Source organism: Salvelinus namaycush, chromosome 20 (genome assembly GCF_016432855.1).
Source record: "Salvelinus namaycush isolate Seneca chromosome 20, SaNama_1.0, whole genome shotgun sequence".
NCBI classification, from domain to species: domain Eukaryota; kingdom Metazoa; phylum Chordata; class Actinopteri; order Salmoniformes; family Salmonidae; genus Salvelinus; species Salvelinus namaycush.
Genome location: NC_052326.1, coordinates 18464571 through 18475454, shown reverse-complemented (window position 1 = coordinate 18475454; position 10884 = coordinate 18464571). Strand labels below are relative to the sequence as shown.

At 42.5% G+C, this 10884-nt stretch overlaps 1 pseudogene; it reads left to right on the top strand.

Moving 5' to 3' along the window:
- Positions 1-6720: 6720 nt before the first annotated feature.
- On the top strand, positions 6721-7692 carry LOC120065100 (annotated as a pseudogene).
- Positions 7693-10884: the final 3192 nt, after the last annotated feature.

Below are 10884 nucleotides of genomic sequence, written 5' to 3'. Positions count from 1 at the left end.
AAGTAGACGCCTGTTGTTTCCCATTAGTTTACTCCAATTAGGGGAAGGTTAGGGGAAAATAATAAAGGAAAATATATAACAAAAAAATATATATATATTTTATATATATTTACAAAAAAAATATGGGGGTTGGGAAATTATGCAGACAATTACATTGATGCAAGCCACAATATATCTGTAATAACAAAGCTGATCTACCTCCTAAATAATTGAGAAAAAAATATCTTCCTGGTTGCTGTATAGCTGTGCCAATGGATTTACCACTACTGTATATAAGCACACCCAATATAGGGTGATAATAATAATAATGTCCACACATACGTAAAAATGACACCACTGGCATACATACTGAGGGGCTTCATTTGTCCTTGATTCACTGGGCAGGATTTCTGCTGACAGTTTTATTTAGGGATGATTACAATCACATTCCTAACATGTTCCCTCTCCTCTGCCATAGATGTCTATAGATAATGTTTCATTATCACAAGACTTCATGGTTATCATGTTTGAGGTATGACCCAGATGCAGACAGAGCTGAAGAAATAAAGGTTTATTCCTAACAGGGGCAGGCAGTCTCAGAGGCAGGGGTCAATGAGAAGGTATAAAGGGTCCAGAACGGCAGGCAGTCTCAGAGGCAGGGGTCAATGAGAAGGTATAAAGGGTCCAGAACGGCAGGCAGTCTCAGAGGCAGGGGTCAATGAGAAGGTATAAAGGGTCCAGAACGGCAGGCAGTCTCAGAGGCAGGGGTCAATGAGAAGGTATACAGGGTCCAGAACGGCAGGCAGTCTCAGGGTCAGGGCAGGCAGGGGTCAATGAGAAGGTATAAAGGGTCCAGAACAGCAGGCAGTCTCAGGGTCAGGGCAGGCAGGGGTCAATGAGAAGGTATAAAGGGTCCAGAACAGCAGGCAGTCTCAGGGTCTGGGCAGGCAGGGGTCAATGAGAAGGTATAAAGGGTCCAGAACAGCAGGCAGTCTCAGGGTCAGGGCAGGCAGGGGTCAATGAGAAGGTATAAAGGGTACAGAACGGCAGGCAGTCTCAGGGTCAGGGCAGGCAGGGGTCAATAATCCCGAACGGTGGGGTAAGGTATAAAACAGCAGACAATCTCAGGGTCAGGGCAGGCAGGGGTCAATGAGAAGGTATAAAGTGTCCAGAACGGCAGGCAGTCTCAGGGTCAGGGCAGGCAGGGGTCAATGAGAAGGTATAAAGTGTCCAGAACAGCAGGCAGTCTCAGGGTCAGGGCAGGCAGGGGTCAATGAGAAGGTATAAAGTGTCCAGAACGGCAGGCAGGACAGTCAAAACCGGGAAGGACTAGAAAACAGAAGCAGGAAAACAGGCAGGAGCAGGGAAACAAACACTGGTAGGTTTGACAAACAAAACGAACTGTCAACAGACAAACAGAGAACACAGGTATAAATACACAGAGGATAATGGGGAAGATGGGCAACACCTGGTGGGGGGTGGAGACAATCACAAAGACAGGCGAAACAGATCAGGGTGTGACAATGGTAGAGTTACTTAAAAAACATTCAGCAATCAGCAATTTGTCAAATGTCAGTGATTATAATCTTTGACTGAGCTGAGGTCGTAAAGAATACTGAAAGAATGGGATAGGTGAAAACAATATTGCAGATACCGTTCACATTTTAGCTTTCACCTATCCAGATGGATTGGGACAAATGTTATTGTCTGTATGCACACACATGCAACCAGAGAACATGAATGTCCAGGGAATCCCCCTTTTCTTAACAGAGAGGCCACTGGTCAACATGGAGTCTAGACTGTTATTGACCATTCCCAAAGCCCGCTCCACAGTGAAGGGTCCCCTGCAGGCTCCGGGCCCCAGAGAGCAGGAAGTTTACGGCTAGCCATGGTCAGCCTGAAGCCTAAAGAGTGTCTGTCTTTGTTCCAGAGAGCAAAGGGGCTTTGTTCTGCAATAACAAAAATAATCCCTAAAACAGGAGTGAGGAAGAAAGTCTCAGGATTGTTTGATAGTTAGTGATGGTTGAAGACCCTGGAGAAAACAAAGCTCTGGAGTCCATTACAGCACAGTCAGTATGCTTACAATATCAGGTCGCACAAAAAGCCATTGTGTCGGAATGTTTATTACAAATAAATCTTTTAGCATTTCTATTTCAATTTTTCTACTCAGTCAGGTCAACCACCAGATGAATATCTCATGTGCTCATGTGTGTGTTGTTCTTTGCAAACCGCAGGCTGATTTGCATGCATTGTATCTCCTGTGTAAGTCTCTCTGTGGAAGGGCACTGTGTGTGTTGAAAGCCCACTGCAAAACACTGCCGTTTGTGTTCCCTGGATAAGACCTCAGTTCAACTGAATTGCGACGATATGAAAAGGTACATACATAATGTGCAGTGCAGTGTCCAGAGGCAATGAAACTGCCTTCTCATTGGGAGAGGCTACAGGTCATCATCAGCCCTATACATATTTCTATGTGGCTAACTGAACAAAATCCTGTGTAAAAACTAGCAGCCTGGCGATTCAGGCATTATATATGGGCGAGTGGGGTATGTTCAGCCGTTCTTTACATTCAGCATTACTTCGTCAAGGGAAATACAGTATTCTTTCTAACAAGATATCTACATAGACACTGAGTGTACAAAACATTAGGAACACCTGATCTTTTAATGACATAGGCTGTGACTAGGGCTGCCCAACCCTCTTACTGGAGATCTGTGGGTTTTCCCTCCAACCCTAATTTAACACACCTGATTCTACTAATTAGCTGCTCAACAAGACCTTAACTAGCTGAATCAGATACACTAAATTAGGGATGGACCGAAAACCTACAGGACAGTAGATCTCCAGGAAGAGGGTTGGGCAGCACTGACATAGACTGACCAGGTGAAAGCCATGAACCCTTACTGATGTCACCTGTTAAATCCACTTCAATCAGTGTAGATAAAGAGGAGGAGACCGGTTAAAGAAGGATTTTTAAGCTTTGAGACAATTGAGATTGTGTTTGTGGGCCATTCAGAGGGTGAATGGGCAAGACAAAAGATATAAGTGCATTTGAATGGGGTATGGTAGTATGTGCCAGGCACACTGGTTTGAGTGTGTCAAGAACAGCAACGCTGCTGGATTTTTCAAACTCAATAGTTTCCCATGTGTATAAAGAATGGTCCCCCACCCAAAGGACATCCAGCCAACTTGACACAACTGTGGGAAGCATTGGAGTCAACATGGGCCAGCATCCCTGTGGAATGCTTTCGACAACTTGTGGAGTCCATGCCCCGACGAGCTGTTCTGAGGGCAAAAGGGGGTGCAACTCAATGTTAGGAAGGTGTTCTTAATGTTTTGTACACTCAGTGTATTTCAGGATGTTGTGTATCCCTGGAAATAATTAGAATTCACGTAAACATACGTTTTCAAAAACATAGCTTGTCCAAAATAAAGTGGTCTCTTGGCACAACTTACCCTGGGTATGGGTTAAGTTGACCATAGGGACAGGGTAAGTTGAGCCGCCTTGGGGTAAGTGGGTAGGGGTTTCCTGTGACAGTGGATGCTGGTAGATAAGTGTTTAATGGAATGGGGGTGTGGTATATTGTATATCTTAAATATGTGCCTACATTGAGAAATAGATCTCTCTGTTCAATGTAACTTACCCTTCCATTTCTTGAACAGTTGTCTGGACCAGTTCGTGGGCAAGTTCTTTGCGTTTGAGGCTATTAAGCCCATGAAATTGGTCCGTGAGATTCTTGATATGTCTAGCAAGCTCAGACTCCATGTCATCAGATAAGACCTTTTGTTTCTCTGCTAGTCTATCACAGCCTCTCTTTCACACAGGTACATATTTATTTTATGTTAATGTTCCTCTTCAGTGTCATAAGGCCTATTTTTTTTCATCCCTTGCTGCTGCTCAAATGGATTTCTTCCCATCTCTCTCTTCCTTGGCTGATCTCTCAAGAACCTGATGGGGGGATAGACCCCTGCTTGTTTTATGTTTGTATACACATGGCATGATAATGTCTGCTCTGTACCAACAAAAATGAGTTCACATGCATGACACATTGCAAAAATACTATACATATTATGAATAAAAATGACTAAATGTAATCATCATTTGTATGGTGACCATTGGCTCAACTTACCCCAGGGAAAACATTTGGACTATATTAGCCTACACAGCTACAAGGATGCACTTTCATGCTAGGTTAAGGACCTCATATTGAAGCTTAGAGACCCCAACGGATGTGCAAAACAATTTACTTTGGTTTAGATACAAGCATCATGAAACCTACAGTATAGTACAAATTGATTTCACTCTGTGAAAATATATTTTTGGGACGTAAGATTGCATACCACTTTTTCCTTGTGATTTCTTCCTTCACAGACTCCATTAAATTATGACCTCTTCCTAAAGATTTGGTCACATGATTAATTTTGTGTATGGTTTTCTAGAAACAAGGGGTGGCTCAACTAACCCTTTGGCTCAACATTCTCCCCTACTGAGCAAAAATGAAAATGCCGGAACTATTCACATTTGTATGCGTTTTCTCTGAAAATCTCTGCAACTGGTAGCCCAAGATTTATTAGACACCTCCTGCACAGTTCATCTTTATCTCTAACACACTACATGATAAATAAGGCCTTTCATCTAGTGATTTATGTGGACTATGTGAGAAGCGTTAAGAGCAGTTGTGGGGCTGTAACTCCTTGACACAGGAGACGGTACTAGAGTGAGAGAGACTTTCTTTGTTCATTCAGACAGAGGGAAAAGAGGTGAATCAGTGTTTTTACTGAAATCACCGTATCTCCTCACACCAACTCCCTCCTCACATATATAGAGAGAAACCTATTTATCAGTCAACCAAGCCTCCCAAACACCAACAATATTCCTTTGCTTTTCTGTTGTTTTCCAAGAGTATCTAGACAGGGGCCGCTCTCTAATGGTCACAAAGAGTGTAGAGTGTAGACAGGTGTCAAGTGAAGTCATGCTGAGCCGATTGGAAGGACCAAATGGCGAGCCAAAGCAGAAACATCTGTGGTGTAAAGTAATATTTTTTAACATTGTACCTTTTTGGACATTTTATGTTAAAGACTGAAACCCTGTTGCACCATATCTCACCGAAAGACCTGTCCATTATTTTGATCAACAGCAGAAGGCGCATCATCTCCATCTCTGAGATGTGTCCCAGGGCTGTGAAATCATGCTGTATAAATAAGGCTTGTGAAGCACTGCAGAGAAGAACACTCAGCCTTGGCTCCTACCATGCAGTAAAATAGCCACCACAGATGATATTGATCTGTGCATCTACAGACTCCTAGTGACAGAGACAGATAGGTCATTCCCCACCAATGGCCTTGAACGAGAATGGGCAACATTCAACATCCCATTCTAATAAACTAGCTACAGGCAAAACCTCTAGTGTTCTCATTCATCCCTTTAATGTCCAACAATAAAAAATGCAAATTAAATATATATATTTAGTTTTGCTCAGGAAATTTGGGGGGCTAAATAAAACCACCAGCGGGCCAAATTCCGTTGAGGTACCCTGCCTTAGCACATCATTCAATCCCTTAATGTCTGCCTGTGTGACATATTGTTCTGTGGAGAGCCATATTTCTGCCACCAGCACAGTACAATTCTGGCATGTCCAGGCAAAACACTGGGATAGGTCACATCACATACAGGGTGGATGTGATTTCACATGTTGACCATAAGATGGCACTCTGACACCTACTTGAATACAAACAAGAAACACATGGTTCATTTGGGGTACCAATGCAACCTAAACATTACTGGGCCCGGTTTCCCAAAAGTATCTTAAGGTTAAGTTCATCGTTAGAGTAGGATTCTATGGTTCTAGGATTAACTTAGCCTTAAGATGCCTTTTGGGAAACCGGGCCCTGTCTTACCATTGAAACACTTCAACATATCATTGTTATCATATCATTGTTATTAAGGGTGTTTATTCTGAAAATGCCATTGCAATTTAAACTAAAAGTGACCAATGCAATATTTCCAAGTATGCCAGGATTATGTTAACTGATCTTGAATATATAGGAAAGGTATTTTTAATTGTCACAAAAAGGTACATTGATTTCATTTTAATTATCATGCTACAAAAACTGTCTGAGCTTAATTCCCTGCCATGAGCAATGAGGTACACTGCACTGTAATTAAACACAATTCAAACTCCCTATGGTGATTCTTAATTGCTTATCCAAAATGTGTGGAAAACAGCTGCTATTTTAAATTCTCAAAATATGCCATTGTTGGGGAGAAAGGGAGTAGGACAAAGCACCATGCAGGCCTTTACTGTATATCTGAATAATTGACTTTCAGTGACGACTCCAAAACACACACAGTGTTGTGTCAATTTAGACCAATTATTCTAATGATGATTGACAGGTATCCTCCTATTAGCCATAATAACCCTAATAATATCCCTAATGGCCCTAATAATGTGAATTTCTTGATGAGTAGCTAGTTCAGAGCACAGTCGGATTAATGATGATGGACATATTAACCCTAATATCCTGATCAGTTGCTTGTCAACTCAAAGCAGCACTGATTATTGATCAATTCATCAATTAATGCCGCAACATCAGTCCTGGTAATCAGGTGAGCCCCTTTATAAGGCTGACCATTGGGGGTCAGTGCTCAGTGGGTATCTCAGAGAATCCCAGTACCACCTTCCCAGGACCCCTCAAGGGTTACCCACATACACCCACAGACTCTACACCGACAAAGCAACCATGGAAGGCATAGAGGGACCCAAATTCTATGTCCCTATGTCCAACGCTACAGGAGTGGTGTGGAGCCCCTATGAGTTCCCTCAGTACTACCTGGCTGAGCCCTGGGCCTACGCATGTCTGTCCGCATACATGTTCTTCCTCATCATCGCCTGCTTTCCCATCAACTTCCTCACCATGAAACACAAGAAGCTGCGGACGGCCCTCAGCTCCATCCTGGTCAACCTGGCTGTGGCCGATCTCTTCACAGTGTTTAGCGGTTTCACCACCACGCTCTACACCTCCATGAACGGCTACTTTGCCTTCAGCTGCACCATTGAGGGCTTTTACCCATGGCGGTCAGATCGCCCTCTAGTCCCTGGTGGTGCTGGCTATCAAAGGTGGTTTGTCGTCTGCAAGCCTATTTCCAACTTCTGCTTCGGGGAGAGCCATGCCATCACAGGTGTGGCATTCACCTGGGTGAAGACTGCTGCTGGTTCCGTGCCCCCTCTGTTCGGCTGATCCCGTTTACATCCCAGAGGGCATGCAGTGCTCACGCGGTATTGACCATTACACCAGAGGTCAAAAACGATTATTTTGTCATCTACATGTTCATCTGCCACTTCACCATTCCCCTGGTCATCATCTCCTTCGGCAACCTTCTCTGTGTTGTCAAGGAAGCTACTTCTGCCCAGCAGGAGTCTGAAACACCCCAGAAGGCTGGGAGGGAGGTCACCCGTATGGACATCATGATGGTTAGCTCCTTCATGGTGTGCTGGGTGCTAGCATTTTTGTGTACGTCTTCACCCATCAGGGACTTACCTTCGGACCCTTGTGCATGACAGTTCCGGCCTTCTTTGCCAAGAGCTCAGCCCTGTACAACCCCCTCATTTACATTTTGATGAACAAGCAGTTCCGCCAAATAACCCCTTCGAGGAGGAGGGAGCATCCACCACTGCCTCCTCTGTGTCTTCCCGCTCTGTGGCCTCTGCATAAGATGGCTGCTGCAGCACCTCTGTCTCAGATTATAGAAAAGGTCTACGCTAATGTACAATTCTTAAGGTACTGTATCAGGTTGATTTTGCAAATACGGGCACTTTTGGATGTTAAATGTTTTTGAAAATGAAACCTCTTGAAACTGCTTTTTATCTATCTGAATATTTTCTTCACTCTGTCTGGAAACAATATCTAATAGTGGCTGAGACCATACAAATATTTTATATTCTTAAAGAGTAAATAGTATCTGTTTCCCCAAATACCCGAGGGGAAATGTCATTTCCACCACGTCATGTACTGTACTGTGCTATTTTAGTTGAAAAGGAAATGCCAGAACTTGTGCCTAAGGTATTTTAAATAACATTTCACATTAATTTGTTTTAAATCATGTTTTTTTTACTATTTGGAAGTTTTCTTAATTATATGTATTCATCATTCCCATGTCTAAATGTCCATGTATGCCTTGATGATACTCAGAAACATATATTTAACACATCAAATCATATTTAAAAAAAATACTTTAAGCATATAGCATGTAAGGTTCACATCATCAATTGTAATTGAATAGCCATTTCCCTCAACAATATGTACAGTGGTGGTAAAGACTTAGTGTTGTGGTACTGACAGAGTGTGGTGGAAATGACATTGCATATAAAACTGTGAAAAACATTTTAATGACACAATTGTACATGTTGAATTTTTAAAAAGATTTAGAACACACTATTCAAAACCTCAAAAAACAAACGTTACAAAGCATATTTTAGAAACATTTTGTGATTCATTGCATTAGACAGAAATACATGTTACAAGGTTGGAAACACTGGTTGAAATTAAACAAATGATTGTACACTGGCTGCAGTACATTGATTCCGACTCATGAGACAGGTGTGTGCTCACTCAGGTAGGTCATCATTCTGTAGCTGTAAGACTTCAGGTGAGTGTGGTGGTGTGTTCCTTGACAGGTATGACTCCATAACCACATCTTTCTGGATAGTTGATCTTCTGTTTCTTTGGGTTATTTTCCATTGCCTCCTTTTCTTCTCACTGGGAAAGTAGTGAGATGGGCCGAAGCTTGGTATTGCGCATGGTGATCTTATGCATGTGTGCAGTTGCTCGACCATGGAATTTCATTAATTAATTTAAATTAAGGCAGTTTATACAATTTTAAAAACATTACAATACATTCACAGATTTCACAACACACTGTGTGCCCTCAGGCCCCTACTGCACCTCTACCACATATCTACAGTACTAAATCCAGGTGTGTGTGTGTGTGTGTATGCATGTGTGCATGTGTCTGTGCCAATGTTTGTGTTGCTTCACAGTCCCTGCTGTTCCATAAGGTGTTTTTCTGTTTTTTAAATCTAATTGTAATGCTTGTGTCAGTTACTTGATGTGGAATAGAGTTCCATGTAGTCATGGCTCTATGTAGTACTGTGTGACTCCCATAGTCTGTTCTGGACTTGGGGACTGAGAAGAGACCTCGTGGCATGTCTTGTGGGGTATGAATGGGTGTCCGAGCTGTGTACCAATAGTTTAGACAGACAGCTCGGAGCATTCAACATGTCAATACCTCTCATAAATAAAAGTAGTGATGAAGTCAATCTCTCCTCTACTTTCAGCCAGGAGAGATTGACATGCATATTATTAATATTAGCTCTCTGTGTACATCCAAGGGCCAGCCGTGCTGCCCTGTTCTGAGCCAATTGGAATTTTCCTAAGTCCTTTTTTGTGGCACCTGACCACACGACTGAACAGTAGTCAAGGTGCAAAAACCAAGCCATGAGGTCTAAGGAATTGTCCGTAGAGCTCCGAGACAGGATTGGGTCGAGGCACAGTTCCAGGGAAGGGTACCAAAAAATGTCTGCAGCTTTGAAGGTCCCCAAGGACACAGTGGCCTGCATAATTTTTAAGGTAGAGTGGCCAGACGGAAGCCACTCCTCAGTAAAAGGCACATTACAGCCCACTTGGAGTTTGCCAAAAGGCACCTAAAGGACTCTCAGACCATGAGAAACAAGATTCTCTGGCCTGAATGCCAAACGAAACCTGGCACCATCCCTACAGTGGAGAATGGTGGTGGCAGCATCATGCTCTGGGGATGTTTTTCAGCGGCAGGGACTGGGAGACTAGTCTGGATCGAGGGAAAGATGAACGACGGAGCAAAGTACAGAGAGATCTTTGATGAAAACCCGCTCCAGAGTACTCAGGACCTCAGACTGGGGCAAAGGTTCACCTTACAACAGGACAACAACCCTAAGCACACAGCCAAGACAACGCAGTTGTGGCTTTGGGACAAGTCTCTGAATGTCCTTGAGTGGCCCAGCCAGAGCCTTGACTTGAACCCGATCGAACCCCTGAAAATAGCTGTGCAGCGATGCTCCCCATTCAACCTGACAGAGCTTGAGAGGATCTGCAGAGAAGAATGAGAGAAACTCCCCCAATACAGGTGTGCCAAGCTTGTAACGTCATACCCAAGAAGACTTGAGGCTGTAATCGCTGCCAAAGGTGCTAAAACAAAATACTGAGTAAAGGGTCTGAATACTTATGGAAATGTGATATTTCCATTTTTTATTTGTAATACATTTGAAAAATGTTCTATAAACCTGTTTTTGCTTTGTCACTATGGGGTATTGTGTGTAGATTGATGAGGAAAAACACATTCAATCCGTTTTAGAATAATGCTATAACTTAACAATGTGGAAAAAGCCAAGGGGTCTGAATACTTACAGAATGCACTTGTCCTCTCCTTGGTTGATTTAGGGGGCATCTTATATAATAAATAAATCATAATTGAAGTCATTAATAACCATAGTAAGTCACATAAATGGATATCAAAATCACTCAATCATCCTAACATAATTCAAAATGTAATGGTCTTACTTAGCAAATAAGTGTTCAGTTTCAACTTAACCATGATCATATATGTAATTTGTGTCTCTTTTCAGGTCCTAAGGTAAGTAAAAATGGATCAACTAATACATTTTGTCATTACCACCCCATTCTGTCCTAATCATCACAGTGATTCTGTGGTGGTAATGACGTGTGGTGGGAATTACATTTTTACAGTATTTGGTCATAAATAGCAGGGATTCTAGCATGCTAACTCCAGTTGAGCTTACAATGTTTCCTAAATACACACAATTATAACAATTTCACAAATCTAACAATTTGATGAAATTATAGCCTATTTGG